The sequence below is a fragment of the Delphinus delphis genome, chromosome 18 (genome assembly GCF_949987515.2).
Source record: "Delphinus delphis chromosome 18, mDelDel1.2, whole genome shotgun sequence".
NCBI lineage: Eukaryota > Metazoa > Chordata > Mammalia > Artiodactyla > Delphinidae > Delphinus > Delphinus delphis.
Window position 1 is genome coordinate 54,251,543 of NC_082700.1, and position 20,105 is coordinate 54,271,647.

At 34.5% G+C, this 20,105-nt stretch overlaps 1 non-coding gene across 1 annotated transcript; it reads left to right on the forward strand.

The window, feature by feature from the left end:
* Positions 1–4,439: 4,439 nt before the first annotated feature.
* On the forward strand, positions 4,440–4,546 carry LOC132413980 (U6 spliceosomal RNA). Its single transcript, XR_009516863.1, has one exon. It is a non-coding gene; the product is annotated as a U6 spliceosomal RNA (small nuclear RNA).
* The last annotated feature ends 15,559 nt before the right edge of the window (positions 4,547–20,105 follow it).

Sequence of the window (20,105 nt, forward strand, 5' to 3'; positions counted from 1 at the left end):
TCCAGTCTCCTGGAATATCATATATAAACTTACGGTTCTCCAGATTGTTGAATATATTTAATTAAAGTGTGACATTTATATTCCCCAAATGCTGAATAAACATAGTTAAGTAAGGGTTCATGAAATTATCATACCTGTGTAACAAGCACACAATGAAATATTATTGGAATTCTAACAGCCCCTCTGTGTCCCTTTCCAAGCATTAGCTCCCTAAGGTAACTGGCATTCTGATGATTAACAAAATAGGAGCTTTTTCTGTTTTTGAACAATATATAAATATAACCATAAAGTAACTCTATTGTGTCTAGGTTCTCTTACTAAATATTGTTTTGTTAGATTCATCCATGTTGTTCCCTCAAGTTGTCTTGTTCCTTCCCATAGGAGCATGTTATTTCACTGTAGAAATATATAACAATTTATTTGCTAGTTTTCAACTGAGGGCTCTTTGCTTTGTTTCCAGTTTAGGCTATTGCCTGAGTAATACTGCAAAAACATTGTTTTCATATCTAATATTGGTAAACATTTATTTTTCTCTTTTTGTTACTCTTTTTTTTCCTTGATATGTTTGAGCTTTATATTCTATTCTGATACCTCGATATGGATGCTAAAATAATTTTCAGCTGTTTCTAATATTTATTGCGTTTTCTTAAATAACTATGAGTTATTTAAATGTGAATTTTTTTAAAAATTGAGGGGTTGGTTATTCTTTATTATTTATTTTTAGCTTAACTCTGCTGCTGTGAGAGAACTTCTTATGCATTTTTTCAACTTTTGGAATTTTTAGTTTTTATTATGCATTGAATGAGTTCCATGTGCACTTAAAAAGAGTTTCATTTTGCAATTGTAGTGTACTATGTTGTTTGAACTTTATATATAGCTTACTATAATTTTCTTATCTATAAAACAATGACAGAGGTGTGATAAAGTCCCACAGTGTTTGTGGATCCCCCTAATTCTCTGTATCTACTTTTGTTTCTGGAAATATTTACTGTTAATATTTTCTTTTTACTGTTAGTGTGCCATTGTGTAATTAGATATGAACATATTTAGAATACTGTTTTAGTGAACTAATTCTTTTACCTTGATGCTAAATTCACCATTTTCTGTAGCAATGCTTCTTAACTAACCAGTTTTGTCTAATTTAGTATAACTTTGCATTAAATTACTGACTCGATGGATATCTAATATTTCAAACTTAACATGTGTAAAATAAAATCTCACTCTTCCTCTAGAGACTCATTCATTCTGTAGTTTTTTTCCATCTTAATTAATAGCAACTCCATTTTTTCCATTCCTCAAATCGAAATATAGAGTATCATTTCTCTTTCTTTCAATCTCTTTTTTCAGCAAATTCCAATAGTTTTACATTCAGAATACGTGTAGAATATGATGATACTTTGCCACCTCCACAATTACTACCCTGTTTGAATCACTGTACATACTCAGTTGTCTAGATTATATCAGTGGTATTCTAACTCATCTCCCAGCTACAGCCTTTGTGCCCTAGAGTCTATTCTCAAAAAGGTAACCAAAGTCATTGTGTTAAAGGTAAGACTAATAACGTCACTTCCCAACTCTCTTAGAGTAAATGTCAAAATTCTTATTCTCTAACTTTATTTTTCCTCAAAGTTCTTAGTAGCATATAAGACACTGTAATATTGTATGCATGTGTGTGTGTGCGTGTGTGTCTGTGTTTATTGACTTCCTCACTGTCTCTCTAAAATGCAAACTCTATGAAGTATGAAAGAGAGTTTACTATATTTCATTAACTGCTCTTTTATCAGTACAAAGAATGAGGCTTGGCACATATTAGGCATTCAAAAATATTTATTGAACGAATAAATGATGACCTCTACTTTTCTATTCAAGGACAAATATAGTTCCTTCCTCTGGTAGGGCTTGGCAACTTTAGAACATAAATTAATCTATAATTATTCTCCACTTTAAGTTGCCCACAATAGTTGTTTTCTTAATAATGGGCAATTTAAATCTTGGGAAAAATGCACTTAATTATTTGTTTAGGGACTAACATTGGTAATATAGTGATCCCTATGTATTGATAATTCACTTCTTTATCTCTTAAAAGATAATGAAAGCTGTACGCATAAGTGCATTAAATGTAAAGAGAAAGCTGTGGTAATAAAGCTCTATTCTGGCAAAACAAATAAGCAAACAGATAAATATACTGGTAAGAGCAGTTATTTGAAGTTTTATATTAGTGATACACAGGTTTAAAATGTAAATGATCAATGCTTGAAATTATTTTTCAAAACAAATTCAGTGTCTAAGTGAACTAGTTGAAGTTTTAAAATCTGGAACAACAAAATGAACTGCCATTTGCTAAACTATAGATAATCAGGAAACATCTTTAATGGTGAGATTAAAAATAAGATTGGGGAAGCAATTAAAATACAACATAAGTGGAAATTTTGAGTCTGAAAATATGCTCTGATAAAATTATTATAAAGAACCATTTAAATCAGAAGACTAACAATCAAAGAAAAGTTATCTGCATTATTTTATCCTTGTTTCTTTTAATGGAAATAGCTATTTCCCTAAAATAACTTGTTTTAGTTTTGATCTTCTTGAAGGTTACTCAGCCAGCAAAATTTAATAAGGGAATAACTTAATATTATTATTAAAAAATCTATCCTTTTGCCAAATATTTATTGATTTCACAGTATGTCTCGTGTTGGAGATACTAATGTATTTAAGGTGAGCTATATTATATTTATCTGGATTCATTCATGAATCCTTTGAACAAACCAATGCTATTAAAATGAAAATTACTGAGAAATAAAGTTTTTAGTACCAATTCAAAAGTATGTAAATAATGTTAATTCAATGAGAGATTCATAAACAAGGACTTCTTGGAGATTATAGATAAGAAAGATTTTTAAAAGTTGGTAAAGTTTGACCTAAATATTTAAGAATGTATAATATCTTACCATAAAATTTAACCATATTCTCCTCATTTAGAAAAAGAAATTTAAAGTATGGAAGGGGTTAACATATCTGTGGAATGGCAAAAAGTTCCATGTGTTTGTTTCCCTAAATAAATGATCCCAGACATAGAAGATGAGGGAAATCAGGAGATATTATACTGTGGATTTTTATTTCACATGCAAACCGTATTAGTTGCTACAGAAATGAAAAAGTGACCAAAAGACATGATTATATTAAAAGGTAATATGTTTCTGTATTTAGCAAACATAATTTTTCTTATCATTTAATATCTTTGCAAGGCATCAACAATGCTTAGAGAATAGATGTTCCTAGTGCTGTTTTTAATGAAAGGGTGGTCTTCAAAAGGTGCAAGTGGTCTCAAGGTTGCCTGAGCCTAATTAATGTGCATTCTAGAGAAGGTATCCATCTGCTTCATGCTCACCTGTGTTCTACATGAGCTCACCATTAGTGGAAAAAGATGATTTCTTAAGCAATTCTACAGAAGGAAGACTGCAATGAACTTTGTGAAAAGGATAAAAAAATGTCTGCTCCCAAGAAATATAGAAACTAGGGCTTCCCTGGTGGCGCAGTGGTTGAGAGTCCGCCTACCGATGTAGGGGACACGGGTTCGTGCCCTGGTCCGGGAAGATCCCACATGCCGCAGAGCGGCTGGGTCCGTGAGCCATGGCCATTGAGCCTGCACGTCCGGAGCCTGTGCTCCGCAACGGGAGAGGCCACAGCAGTGAGAGGCCCATGTACCGCAAAAAAAAAAAAAAAAAAGCTACTTTTCCTTATCATCTTGGGGTGGTAGATAGAAAATCATTGATTAGTCCCTGATTTCGCTCCCTGGGAAGAATTCCTTTGGTAATTGTTCTCATGCCCTTTGGGAGATTTCTTCCTGTCTGTTCATCTTTATGGCTTTATCTGTGTTGGGTGTTGTAGAATAGTTCCATCTGTGGCTGGTGTATGTTTGTGGACCTATAGGTTGTTTTAAAACAAAAATGATTTATGTTTGTTTTTCTTCTGTTTTGTTATGGCTTGTGTTTTCTCTGGCAATGCAATTCATTCAAAATTTACCAGGCACCTTCTGATCTATTCACTCCTTGTCAGTTACATGTAGCAGTCAACCTACTGAAGTTCTCCACTAGACATAACTGATAATCTGAGTTATATCATTGATTCTTTATGCCATGCTTTATATCTCTCAACTTAATAGTTGGAATGGTGAAACCAGCTGAAACTATAGCTGGGGTGGGAAGATAACACAATTAAATTTACTTTTGTACCATGGCTGATTTTGTTTTATGGGCCAACACACCTGTGAGGATTCTGACTTTTTCCTTTCCACATCCAATATTTATGGTTATTCTGATTCACTGGAAACAGGTTCCTCAGAAGAAAGTCTCTAAACTCGTGCCAGTGGGCCAAATCCAGTCATGACTATTCTTCCACAAATAGCCTATGGACATTTTCTCATTATAATAGTAAAGTTGGTGCTCACTTCAGCAGCACATATACTAAAATTGGAATGATACAGAGAAGATTAGCATGGCCCCTGTGCAAGGATGACACACAAATTCGTGAAGCCTTCCATATTAAAAAAAAATAGTAAATTTTGGTAGTTGTGATGGAGAACATATGGCATACAATGCCAAAAATATTTATTATCTGACTTTTTACAAATAGTTAACCCCTAACAGATTCATTAAGCTTATTGTATTTCTTCCAATTTATCACAGATAATATTTTACTGAATGTTTTTGCAATACATAAACACGATTACCATCTCTCACCTTGCTATGTCTGTTTCTTTGCTTTCTGTTTCCCAATTGCAAAACCCATGTCATATATCATAATAACAAAATAATGATATTTATGCTATCAAGGTTGGAAAAAAATTATGATGGAAGAATTTCCAAATGTTCTTTCCTGGTGTATTGATCTGTTTTGTGGACTCTTGCTTAAGTTATATTCCCAGTGTGACTTCTTTTTTCCTTTGCTTCTAATAAGTGAGATTGTTTTTCAGTCATATTTTTGTTGAGTTTAACTTTCTTCCATAGTTCATGTTCCCTTATCCTATTTTTTATCTGTATTTTTATATTGAGAATTCCAGTCAAATATTTTATGATCTTTTGACTGAATGTTTGTTTTTAAGAGTAAGGCACCTAAAATCTGATAGGCATTTATGTGCACAGTCAGGACTTGCCAACTGATTGGCTGACATAGATTAAGTTGAGTGAGTGAGTAGAAAGCAAGTCATTCTTTTGGCAGAGCCACACAAGTCAGTATCATTAGGTCTTTCATTGACATTTACCCCATTTTTAGTAAAGTATCTCTCTAGTCTGTGCCTTTCTTTGAATTTCTATTTTATGCTCTGTTTGTTCTACACTTACATGATAGTTGACAGATTTTGCTTTGTTGTGGGTTAATTACTTTAGAATTTCCTTAAATGTTCTATAAATGAATCCAAGTTGGCATTAAAATATTTCATTGTACTTCTTAGCTAATATTAGATTGTGCTATTATATTACATTGACAACCATCTGGCTTCATCTAGTTTATTTGCAATCTTTTTGAGTTTTTTTGCTTTTGAAACATATATTCAAGTATTAGAATTTGGAAAAGGTACTATGAGAGAAGTAAGGTAGTCAGAACATTACAAATTGGACAACAATTAAATTTCTATCAAATAACTATCTTTCACAATCTTTATTCACTTGGTTCGGTGGCAGGCCTGCATAATAACTTGCATAGACCTATCACTTTCTTAAACGTTCAGGCAGAAAATTTCTTAGATTATCTGGTAAGTATACACTAACTCTGTGGTGCTGGTGAGATTTTATAAACTAAAACGCAACTAAATCTCATTCTGTTTTACTTGTATTTACTTTGGATAACATGGGCCACCCAGTTCTAATTTCAACAAGGTAGACACACTTGTCAATAGAATGCAAATACATGTGCGGTAAAATTTTCAAAGCTTGCAATCACATCTATGAAAGGTTTTCAGGAATCGACCAGGCTAAAACACACTAGTTAAAACACTTTTTTTATATTTCATGCCAAATAATCATAGTTAAAACTTTATAAACCTCATGTTAAAATTTTAAAAATCTTTAGGATTAAAGTGATATTTTCCTTACCATAAAATATTTGAAACTGTGGTGAGCTAAAATGTAGTTATATAATTTAATTGTCATTAAACCAAATATTAGATACATTACCCCTTGAAAAACTGAAAGTCTTGAACAATACCTGATATAGAAACAATCAGGAATATTTCCAGTTTTCTGCTGTCACTGACAACATGCTAAAGTAGTTTACCATATAGTTTTTAAATAACAGAAAGAAATAGTGCTTCCAGCATCGTAAAAACTTATTGTTCCTTAAGAGAGTGCTTTGTTCTATACTTTGTTACTTTCAATATCCATGGATTAAAGACTGTGAATATCAACAAAACAATTCAACCTACTTTTTTTTTTTTACATCTTTATTGGAGTATAATTGCTTTACAATGTTGTGTTAGTTTCTGCTTTATAACAAAGTGAATCAGTTCTACATATACATATGTCCCCATATCTCTTCCCTCTTGCATCTCTCTCCCTCCCACCCTCCCTATCCCACCCCTCTAGGTGGTCACAAAGCACCGAGCTGATCTCCCTGTGCTATGCGGCTGCTTCCCACTAGCTATTTTACGTTTGGTAGTCCGTGCCACTCTCTCACTTTGTCACAGCTTACCTACTTTATTAGGTTCCAAGGCAGGAAACAGTTTCAAAGTCCACATCTTGGCCATATCTCAAATTCGAGCTTTTTGTATTTTCTCATTCATATTAAAAGTCTCCATCTTCAGCAATATTACCACATCACCTAATCAGTAGGTCTACTTTAAATTTAAAATACTTTCTGACACTATAAAAATTTCTTAAGTTTGTATAAACTAGGTATCTGTGGGGTAGGAGAGATTTGTGTAAATGAGATACAAAAATGAATAAAAACATTTATTGCTTTGAAGGATTATAATATGCGATTTACTGAACTCAGCAAACAATCTATTTACTGTTCATATTGGAAGAAAATAATAGCTAAGAGAAAAAATGAGAAAGAAAAAACATTCTTTCAGAAGGTAGTGAAAAACAAAAGATTGCTGCAGAGAGCATTGGTGTTCAGTTTTAAGCCTTGAGAATGAGAATAAATGTTTTTCCTAAGTTGCTGTATATTTTTTGTCTCAGACATTTTTTCTTTACCTTTTTTTCTAGTCCTAAAAGTGAAATGGATTATCAATAATTGCTCTACAATTCAAAATAACGGAATTCTGTGCTCTTTATGTTGACTTAAAAAAGTGTACAACATGAGAGTTGTGAGTTAAGTTCTATTTGGGGCAAAATGAGGACTATAGCCCAGGAGACAGCATTTCAGATAGCTCTGAGAAACTGCTCCGAAGAGGTAGGGGGGAAGGTCGGTATACATGTGATTTTGGTGAAGGGAGAGTAACATGCAATCAAGCACATATTTTTGCAGAAGGTTTCTGCTAGTCACGCGGAGCAGTCGTCACTATGAAGGATTTTAGTGCTTTTCTAGATATGAGGAGATACAAGAATTGGGCTCATAAAATCGGCTTCTGAAAATATCTAACTATATGAAGACCTGTTCTGCCAGTTTTTCCCAGAGCACAAGAGTGTCTCATTTCTGCTCTTCACCCTGAACTCCTTTCAGGGAGCTGTTGAAAGTCAGCAGCTGCAGCAGCTCCTGATTTCATCCTTGTAGAGGTAGATGGCAAGTGCCAATGGCAAGTACCAATTTGTAGTTGACATTTACATTATTCAGATATTCAATCAGTTTCATGAATTTTTTTATGAGAAGGCACTCAAATTCACAGAAGGTTGATATGTGATTGTATTAATATTGAGTTGTTAGTAATAATGAGAGTTAATGTGAGGGGTGTAATTAAGAAGAGAGGATTCTCAACTTGTGAGGAATCATCTCAGTCATCTGTGTCATTGTTTTTGCAATATAAATACATGCTCGGAAGTGTAAGAGGAAATGTATAGAAATGTATTATTTGCGGCAAAGATAGTGGAGATTTATCAGGAAAGTCTTCAAAGTTTATCACTGGCTAATGATCAAAAAGAGAAAAAGAAAATTCTGTAGAGAGTTTTGCTGAGTGTTAGGACTCTGATTCTCTTGTTAAACTTCTTTTTTTGAGAATTATAATAAAATTATTTATCTTAGTTACTCTAGATAACTTTGACAACATGTGTGTTTAATTTTCAAGGTACATTAATTTTGAGAGCTATAGCTAAACATATTTGAGTATTTTAATCATTTTATCTTTGTACCATAGCATTAGAAAAACGGTATGGCCATATTCTATAATCGGTTGTAAAGTGTGCCTCTTAAAATCTCAGTGGTTGTTTTTAAGGAGCAGAATTGTATATGTCAAGCATGATTACTTTAGAGCCATCTAAGCCTAAAGTGCTTCAGTCAAGTAGTTAATAATTGTTAGTTTCTTGTTGTTAGAAATACTAACCAGAAATGTTCCCTACCACTTCTACAGATTGTTAAAATATATTATTGAAAATAAAACAAACACATTCTGTTATTAAAAGCCTTACAACATTAAATCTGCCCAATAATGTGCTAAAGTTATTCTAACTTTAAACATACATTGTCAACCCTTAAAAAATAATTGCCTCTGCAAGCTTTTTAAAGAGTCTTGATGTTACTATCCAATAAGAATTAGGGTCAGAATTCCAATAAAAGTAAGGATCAAAATTAAGACATATTACTCACCTTTGGACAGGATGAATCTGCAATATAATGATATATCTATGTGGAGCTGTTATATAAGCAGTTGAAGACAAATTCACATGATTTGAGTTAAAAACTAGGCAATTCATGTGGATTTAGAAGTTGAGAGTTTGAAATATGATCTTTCTATTATTACTATTAGTTCATAGTTGATAGAAAGAAAATGACTATCCATGGAGGTTCCTTGGATAAGGGTGAATTCATCAGCAAGAAAAAAGGTATGTCAGTTATGTAAGAGCCATAAAACCTAATGAAGTCAATAGGGAATTCCCAGAAAATTTAAGAATGTTGTTTTAGAAAAAGTTATATTTAGTATATAATTCACTTTTCAGTATATTGTTATGAGAGTAAACTAAATATCTGTTAAAAAAATAATAGCATGAAATAGAACTGTGACTTATAAAAGCAACACCATATATTCTGCTGGCATCTATTTTATTGTTACACCATAGCAACTCTAGATTTAACTTTTTACTCAGGAATATTAAGCTTTATCAAATGCTATTTTTGGCAAATACTGGTTTATGTTAAAAAACTTTGTCACTCAAAAATCATTGTATTGGGCTTCCCTGGTGGCTCAGTGGTTGAGAGTCCGCCTGCCGATGCGGGAGACATGGGTTCGTGCCCCAGTCCAGGAGGATCGCACGTGCCGCGGAGCAGCCGGGCCCGTGAGCCATGGCCGCTGAGCCTGCGCATCCGGAGCCTGTGCTCCGCAACAGGAGAGGCCACAACAGTGAGAGGCCTGCATATTGCAAAAAAAAAAAAAAAAAAAAAAATCATTGTATTTATATAACTATGTATTATATAACTATGTATTTCTATGATATATATGTATTTCTATGATATATATGTATATATATTTATATGTGTGTGTATTTATATGTGTGTGTGAGAGTGAGAGACTGAATCAAACAGGTATTATCTTCACTTTGTCAACATGTTTTTAAAATACTTTTATCTAATTAAATAGGTTTATATGTATATACATAGGTTTATATGTATATTTCATAATTCTTATCTTTATTAGGCATCTTTATTATTTATATACAGTAAGTACCCTACACACGAACCTTCAAGTTGTCAACTTTCAAAGATGCGAGTATGAGCTCTCATGTCCTATCAAGTTAGTTCACGTGTCTTGCGTACATTGTTACATGCATGCATCCTCTACAAGTGGTTGTGCTTTTGTGTACTTTACAGTATAGAGGACAGTAGTACAGTGTCTTTATTTCAAGCCCAGGATGTCCGGAAGCAAGTGTAAGAGAGGCAGTGATGTAGCTGGTACTGCTAAGAAGCACCAAGTGATAACGATGGAAACAAAAGTGAAAATAATTGAGAGAGTGGAGCGAGATGAAAAGATGGAATTGGAAGCCCAGAGAAAGGACGAAGAGAGACAAGAGGAAGAAGTAACTGAAGAACCAAAGAGATTCAGGACTCAGGAAATGGCAAAAGGATTTTCTTTATTTGAGGAGGCACTGTTAGTTTTTGAGGCACAGGACCCGAACATAGAACGGTACAAGAAGGTTGCAACAGTCTTTCAGAATGCAATCCAGTGCTACAGTGTCATCTATGAGAAGAAAAAAGAGCTACTACTCAGACATCACTGGATCGTTTTTTCAAGAGGGTCGATAGAATTGAATCGAGCAAGGAGCCAGAACCTGTGCCATCCACGTCAGGCGTGAGTGAAATTGCAGCTTGCCCTCCGTCTCCTGTTGCTGACGATCCTTCAGCTCTACCACCTCCCACCTCCTCTCCCTCCTCCTGTCGATAACTCTTCTTGCCTGTTCCCTCGATGCCAGCCCCTGTATGCCCACTGTTGTACTGTATTACCGTACTTTTCAAGGTACTGTACTGTAAGATTAAAAATGTTTTTTTTGTGTGTTTGTTTTTTTATGTATTATTTGTGTGAAAAGTATTATAAACCTATTACAGTACAGTCCTATATAGCCGACTGTGTTAGTTGGGTACCTAGGCTAACTTTGTTTTGGACTTATGAACGCGTTCTTGGAACAGAACTTGTTTGTACGTATGGGACTTACTGTACTGGTTTGTAAGAAAAAAGATTTTAAAGTTCACCTTTTCTCCATGCTTTAGAATAGTTTCAACCATATCCAAAGTATCAGTTCTTAAATAGGCCTAATATTTAACCTTTGCAGTCATTTGAACTTGGCACTTTTTTTTTTTTTTTTTTGCGGTACGCGGGCCTCTCACTGTTGTGGCCTCTCTCGTTGCGGAGCACAGGCTCTGGACGCGCAGGCTCAGTGGCCATGGCTCACGGACCCAGCCGCTCCGCGGCATGTGGGATCTTCCCGGACCGGGGCACGAACCCGTGTCCCCTGCATCGGCAGGCGGACTCCCAACCACTGCACCACCAGGGAAGCCCATGAACTTGGCACTTTTCATGGTGGCAGGCAGTGAAAATTAGTGGAACCATCGTTAATTCCGTTTCTCAATTTTTCCTGTATTAACTCCTCTGCTCAGTTTTTTATGTCGAAACAGGAAAAATATAATTGCTGTTGAGTTTAAATCAGTATTTACTAAACTCGTAACAACTTAATATATACAAACTTAAGAAAGTTTATATAGATAATCTTTAATCTTTATTTCTTTGGTTAAACCTTGGGTGTCTCAGAATCATGTTAAGGGATGTGCCACTGGGTTGGGGATTTTGTGGTGTTTTACAGTGTATTTCATTACACAGAAATTTTCTTGAAATTGGCTAGTGACCAAGTGTCAGTCTAACCCAATCCATGACCAGCCTATCCCAGCACATAATTTTATAGGCAGTTATTATTATTTCTCTTTTTTGCAGTCATAAGCTTGAGGCCCCTTGACATTAATATACTCAAAATCTTTCACTCGACAAATATTTATTAGGCACACAATGGATGCCTGGTTTCAAAGTCATATATGCTGAAGTCTTAAGTAAATACACTGATTTTCAGATCAGAGATAATTCACTGAAATTGTTTACCTGAAGTACACTACCTCTCACCCAGTCTCCTTATTCATACTAGGAATTGTGGAGATAAAATAGAATGAATCTTTGGCCCACAAGAAGCTCATACTGGATAAAAAGAAATACAATATAAAAATTCAAAGATATTTTAAAGATTTTTAAATACCTTTTTTAAAGCAATGAGAAATCTCCTACCTTTTGAAAAGGATTACTAAATATGTGACATGTATCCTGCCATATATTTTGCTACCAAAAATTGTGATGCATACACCTTATCAAAAATGTCACTCAATATATTTGCTGCCACCTCTTTTAAGTATATATGTGACATTTTTATATGTAACAAACATTTGAAAGATAGTTTTGTTCCACATACAGCCAGAATTGTTTAATCTATATTCTAATAACTATAATTTATTTAGTTTTCCTAATATTCTATTATCATTAAATGTCCTGGACACATTTCCTAATATTTATTGCAGAATTGCCTTATTATTTCCTTATTTATTCAATAATATACTTGAAACATGATATTATAAAACAGCACAACTCTTTTTGAGCTGCTGGTAATATTCTATGTCTGGGCCTTGTTGGTAGGCACATGAATGGGCTTTTTGATAAATCATGACGCTACATAAATACTTGTATCATTTATTTCTTCATATATCAGTTAATTCTATTAAAGAGTTTGTTAAAAACACGTTTTGACATTCTGTGCTTAAACATTATTGACAGCTGTGAATTGCAATACCTTATGATGACTTGTTCTTCCATTTTGATTTTTTCTTTTTGTCTATATGGTTGTTTTGTTTTCAGTATATTACCTCTACTCCATTTGCAAACTATCTTCTCATGATATGAATCTCCTTAAACGCATAAATGCATTTTTATATATTTCGCTATTATAATGGTAAGACTGTTAAACTACAACTTCTATGTGCGTCTACAACAAATTTATTTATGTGTGTTTCCTGTTCAAGGGTCTGAAGGTGGGTACACATTCTACTAGGGTTCAGTTGATCTTGGCCCAGTTTTGCTGATCCTGATTCCATGCTGTGAGTCTGTTTGGGGCCCAAGATTTATAAAGGAATGTGTGGCTTAAGAATTAGTTTTTCAGTATTTTCAGAGAAAATCCAGTTTTATGTTCTCTACAACTTTGTGTCACATTCTTCAAATACTTGCTCAGATATCGTCTTCCTAAAAATTCGGCTCATGATCCCCCTTTATAAACATAATAAGCTTATTCCTCCCAACCTCCCTTACCTTATTGTAATTTTCCATTTTTTTTCCTGTTAGGACTTATTATTTCCTATTATTCATATGATTTTCTTAGTTATTAGATTTTTTAAAAAATTATCTATTGACCTCTTCTAAAATGTAAGATGGTAGATATTTTTTATTGGTTTTGCACCCTGATATATATCAATACCATCCTTCTTGGACAGAGTCTGGCCTATAGTAAGTGATCAAGAAGTATTTTCTGAATGAGTTAAAATCATCTGATCTCTTCCTGGATTATTATCATTTTTCATTTGTATAGTAGCTAACTCTATTCATTTTTGCACAATATAATAAACATTGAAACAACATTAAAAATTGACCTCATTAAACCAGAAATATGTCATCAAATAGACATATGCCCTAAACTTGTTATTTCTTACTCTGTGCCTTCTCCCCAAATTGAACAGCTCTATAAACAGAACTTTCTTAAAAATAAATCCATTGTTATGAATTTCAATACATTAAAACTTGTGTTCTGTAAAAAGAACAAACCATCATGTATTTGATTATAATTTGCTTTATGACTAGCATAGAATTGCTCCCCTGGGACTTTTTTTTTCTTGTGTCTAGGCTTTTCTTGATCAGTAGGCTTCCCCTTAGAGGGATCATTAGAACACAAGTTGACATTCATTAGTTTTAGAAGATGAACAACGTGATGCATTTTCTTTTTGTTCAACAATCTGGTATTATTTACTTCAATATGCAAACCATATCACAGCAACAAATAAATACATGACTTTAGTTTCCTAAGTTTTAGATTTAACAATGCAAAAATGGCTCCATTGGGCTTAACTCTATATTAAATTGTTTTGATAGTTTAGCTAGAGCATCAAACTGTGAAGAAGTAAGTATAATTTATCCAATTATGAGTTTTGAGATTAGACTGCCTTTCATGTGAAAGTGACATTATTTGTCATGACAATAGGTATATTAGGAATGAATGTGTCATTTGTACTGTTGTAATAATTTATATCTAATTTTAGTAATTTCTTAATCATTTAAAAATATTACTTAGCCTCTTTTTCAGGAAAATAATAAAAATACATTATGTATTAAAACTGTATTCCTGAGAAAGTTGACAGATAATTCTATTCAACATGTTAAATGCAGTGATACTGCAAAAAGATTTTTGAAGGGTGAGTAGTTATCCAAACAAATTTACAAGATTTCTTAACTTTCAACACACATTGGCCTACAAGCAGCACAGAGAAACATTAAACAAAGAATCAAAGTTTTTTTTAATGTTAGTCATTTCTTAAATAATGTTAGTTTTGAATATTGCAAATGTTTTGACTTACACAGTTAATATTTTCATTAGATAAAAAATTAAGGTGTGCATTTTCTTAAATACTTTTTTTTTTTTTGGTATATAGTCCCATGAGTTTGTTCACATAAATATATTACTGTTAATACAACAAAAACAGGATACAGAATAATTCCAGTGTTCCAAAGAATTCTGTCAGGCTGGTCCTTTATATTCAGACCCTTCTTCCACTCTGACTCCATGGCAACTAGTCTATTCTTAGTTCTTCTGTTGTTTGATTTTCCAGAGTGTCACAGATGTGGAATCAGCCAGTCATCAATCTCTTGAAACTGGGTTCATCCACTTAGCATAATCCATTGCAGTCATCATGTTGTTGCATAAAACATTAGTTCATTTCTCTTTATTGCCGAGTAGTATTTCATTGTGTGAATGTTTCACAGTTTGTCCATTTACCCACGGAAAGACTATTAGGTTGTTTTTAAGGAAATTATGAGTATTGCCACTATGCACATTTCTATTCAAGTTTCTGTTTGAATATCAGATTTTACTAGTCTAGGATAATCACCTAGAAGCAAGATTGTTGGGACATAATGTTAATGTCTGCTTAGTTTTTTTATTTATTTATTTTGTTTGTTTGTTTGTTTTTTATTTTTTTTGCGGTACGCGGGGCTCTCACTGCTGTGGTCTCTCCCGTTGCGGAGCACAGGCTCCGGACGCGCAGGCTCAGCGGCCATGGCTCACAGGCCCAACCGCTCCGCGGCATGTGGGATCTTCCCGGACCGGGGCATGAACCTGTGTCCCCTGCATCGGCAGGCAGACTCTCAACCACTGCGCCACCAGGGAAGCCCTGTTTGTTTTTTATTAAAGAAACTGTCAAACTCTTTTCCAGTATGGTGTACAATTAGCAACCCCAGCAGCAGTGTCTGTGATCCCATTGCTCCCTGGGCTAGCCAACACTTGGTTTTCGCGGTATTTTTTGTTTTAGTTATTCTAATAGATGTTTACTGTCTCTCACCATGCTTTGATTTTCGTTTCCATAATGGCAAATAATGTTTAACATCTTTGCATGTGCATATCTGTAATCTGTGTATCTTCTTTGGTGGAGTGTCTTTTCACATGATTCGCAAATTTTTATAGGGTTGTTTGTTTACTTACTGCTGAGTTTTGATAATTCTTTATACATTCTGAAAACAAGTATTTGCTGTGTGATTTGCAAGTATTTTCTTTATGTCGCTGGGTTGTCTTTATAATCTAACTTTGTCCTTCACAGAAAAATATTTTTAATTTTGAAAAAGTCAAATTATTCATTTTTTTCTTTTATAGAACATGCTTTTGATATCAATTGCAAGAACACATTGTGTTATCCAAGGTCATGGAGATTTTTCTCCTATGTTTTCTCCTAAGTGTATTGTATATATATTCATAATGCATTTTGAGTTAATTTTTTGTACGGTGTGAAGTGTAGGTAGAGCTGTTTCTCCTTCTCCATCTCCTTCTTCCTCTTCATCTTTGCCTTAGTCTTCATCTTCTTTTAAAACATGGAAATCCGGTTGCTTTGTGTTCTGACACTATTTTATGAAAAACTATCCTTTCTCTGTGAAGTTGCCTTTGCATTTTTGTCAAAAATCATTTAAACTTATTTGTGTGGGTCTATTTCTGGATTTTCTATTCTGTTTCAATGGTCTTCCTGTTTATCTTTTTGAAAATATTACACTGGCTTAACAAATGTTGCTTTCTTTTTTTAACATCTTTATTGGAGTATAATTGCTTAACAATGGTGTGTTAGTTTCTGCTGTATAACAACGTGAATCAGCTATACATATACATATATCCCTATATCTCCTCCCTCTTGCGTCTCCCTCCCAACCTCCCTATCTCACCCCTCTAGTTGGACACAAAGCACCGAGCTTGTCTCCCTGTGCTATGCGGCTGCTTCTCACTAGCTATCTATTTTAAATTTGGTAGTGTATATGTGTCCATGCCACTCTCTCACTTCGTCCCAGCTTACCCTTTCCCCTACCAGTGTCTCAAGTCCATTCTCTATGTCTGCGTCATTATTTCTGTCCTGCCCCTAGGTTCTTCAGAACCTTTTTTTTTTTTTTAGATTCCATATATATGTGTTAGCGTATGGTATTTGTTTTTCTCTTTCTGACTTACTTCACTCTGTGTGATAGATCCATCCACCTCACTACAGATAACTCAATTTCATTTCTTGTTATGGCTGAGTAATATTCCATTGTATATATGTGATGTGCCACATCTTCTTTATCCATTCATCTGTTGATAGACACTTAGCTTGCTTCCATGTCCTGGTTATTGTAAATAGAGCTGCAATGAACATTGTGGTGCATGACTCTCTTTGAATTATGGTTTTCTCAGGGTATATGCCCAGTAGTGGGATTGCTGGGTTGTATGGTAGTTCTATTTTTAGGTTTCTAAGGAACCTCCATACTTTCTCCCTCAATTTACATTCCCACCAACAGTGTAGGAGGGTTCCCTTTTCTCCACACCCTCTTCAGCATTTATTGTTTGTAGATTTTTTGATGATGGCCATTCTGACCAGTGTGAGGTGATACCTCACTGTAGTTTTGATTTGCATTTATCTGATGATTAGTGATGTTGATCATCCTTTCATGTGTTTGTTGGCCATATGTATATCTTCTTTGGAGAAATGTCTATTTAGGTCTTCTACCCATTTTTGGATTGGGTTGTTTGGTTTTTGATATTGAGCTGCATGAGCTGCTTGTATGTTTCGGAGATTAAACCTTCCTCAGTTGCTTTGTTTGCAAATATTTTCTCCCATTCTGAGGGTTGTCTTTTCATCTTGTTTATGTTTTCCTTTGCTGTGCAAAAGCTTCTAAGTTTTATTAGGTCCAATTTGTTTACTTTAGTTTTTATTTCCATTTCTCTAGGAGGTGGATCAAAAAGGATCTTGCTGTGATCTGTGTCATAGAGTGTTCTGCCTATGTTTTCCTCTGAGAGTTTTATAGTGTCTGGCCTTACATTTAGGGCTTTAATCCATTTTGAGTTTATTTTTCTGTATGGTATTAGGGGGTGTTCTAATTTCAATTTTTACATGTTGCTGTCCAGTATTCCCAGCACCACTTCTTGAAGAGGCTGTCTTTTCTCCATTGTATATTCCTGCCTCCTTTATCAAAGATATGGTGACCGTATGTGTGTGGGTTTATCTCTGGGCTTTCTATCCTGTTCCATTAATCTATATTTCTGTTTTTGTGCCATACTGTCTTGATTTCACTAGTTTTGTGTATAGTCTGAACTCAGGGAGCCTGATTCATCCAGGTCCACTTTTCTTTCTCAAGATAGCTTTGGCTATTTGGGTCTTTTGTGTTTCCATAGAAATTGTGAAAATTTTTGTTCTAGTTCTGAGAAAAATGCCATGGGTAGTTTGATAGGAATTGCACTGAATCAGTAGATTGCTTTGGGTAGCATAGGCATTTTCACAATGTTGATTCTTCTAATCCAAGAACATGGTGTATCTCTCCATGTGTTTGTATCATCTTTAATATCTTTCATCAGTGTCTTATAGTTTTCTGCATATAGGTCTTTTGTCTCCTTAGGTAGGTTTATTCCTAGGTATTTTATTATTTTTGTTGCAATTGTAAATGGGATTGTTTTCTTAATTTCTCTTTCAGATTTTTCATCATTAGTGTATAGGAATGCAGAAGATTTCTGTGCAGTAATTTTGTATCCTGCTACTTTACTAAATTCATTGATTAGCTCTAGTAGCTTTCTGGTAGCATCTTTAGGATTCTCTATGTATAGTATCATGTCATCTGCAAACACTGACAGTTTTACTTCTTCCTTTCCGATTTACATTCCTTTCATTTCTTTTTCTTCTCTGATGGCTGTGGCTAAAACTTCCAAAACTATGTTGAATAATAGTGGTGAGAGTGGGCAGCCTTGTCTTCTTCCTGATCTTAGCAGAAATGGTTTCATTTTTTCACCATTGAGAACGATGTTGTCTGTGGGTTTGTTGTATATGGCCTTTATTATGTTGAGGTAGGTTCCCTCTATGCCTGCTTTCTGGAAGGTTTTTATCATAAATGGGTATTGAATTTTGTCAAAACTTTTTCTGCATCAATTGAGATGATCACATGGTTTTCTCCTTTAATTTGTTAATATGGTGTATCACATTGATTGATTTGCATATATTGAAGAATCCTTGCATTCCTGGGTTAAACCCCACTTGATCATGGTGTATGATCCTTTTAATGTGCTGTTGGATTCTGTTTGCTAGTATTTTGTTGAGGATTATTGCATCTATGTTCATGTGCGTGTGTGTGTGACATCTTTTTTGGTTTTGGTGTCAGGGTGATGGTGGCCTCATAGAATGAGTTTTGGAGTGTTCCTCCCTCTGCCATATTTTGGAAGAGTTTGAGAAGGATAGGTGTTATCTCTTCTCTAAATGTTTGATAGAATTCGCTTGTGAAGCCATCTGGTCCTGGACAATTGCTTGTTGGAAGACTTTTAACCATAGTTTCAATTTTAGTGCTTATGATTGGTCTCTTTATATTTTCTGTTTCTACCTGGTTCAGTCTTGGAAGGTTGTGCTTTTCTAAGAATTTGTCTATTTCTTCCAGATTGTCCATTTTATTGGCATATAGTTGCTTGTAGTAATCGCTCATGATCCTTTGTATTTCTGCAGTGTTGCAAGGAGAGGAGACCTGTCATGGGTGATAGAAGCTATAGTGATGGTTGAAAGCAGCATATTGAAAAATCCTAGGATGGTTCTATCTTTTTCCCAAGGACAAGGACATATATATATGTTCTGAGACCTAAAACAATCTTTGGGTTAGCAATTTTGCAACTTATCTATTCCATGATACACAGAGAAAGAAAGGGGGAGAGATAGAAAGGCAGAGAGACAGAAAGGAAGAGAGAGAATTTATATTTTAATAAATGAAAAACATTTTGCAAAAGAAATCTTTAAAATATATTTTAACTTTTATAAGTGCATTTTTAGGGAAACTGTGAATCTAAAAAATTCAGAGGTCTTGCATGAATATTTTGCTCATGAAGTCAGGGGCTTCAGGTTGCACTGATAATAATTTACTGTGATGTTCCTAGAGCTAAAATTTGAATTTTCAAGTTAATGAAAAAAACTCAAAATACCATGCAAGTCTAAAACCCACCCTCCATACATACTTTTTGTGGAGGAAGAAAGACATGCTTTCATGGACAAGACATATCAGATTTTTTCTCATACTTAAAGATCAAGATGTCTTTGATCCTATGTGTAAAGATTTTTACAGGCTCACTCATGATCTATTGAGGGTGTGGAGAAAAGGGAATCCTCTTGCACTACGGTGGGAATGTAAGTTGATACAACCACTATGGAGAACAGTATGGAGTTTCCTTAGAAAACTAAAAATAGAACTACCATATGACCCAGCAATCCCACCACTGGGAATATACCCAGAGAAAACCATAACTCAAAAAGATACTGGCACCCTAATGTTCATTGAAGCACTATTTACAATAGGCAGGTCTTGGAAGCAACCTATATGCCCATTGACAGATGAATGGATAAAGAAGATGTGGTACATATTAGTCAGCCATAAAAAGGAATGGAATTGCATCATTTGTAGAGACATGGATGGACCTAGAGACTGTCATACAGAGTGAAGTAAATCAGAAAGAGAAAAACATATATCGTATATTAACACATATATGTGGAATCTAGAAAAATGGTACCGATGAACCTGTTTTCAAGGCAGAAATAGAGACACAGATGTAGAGAACAAACGTATGGACACCAAGGGGGGAAAGCCGTGGGGGGGTATGGTGATGAGATGAACTGGGAGATTGAGATTGACGTATATACAC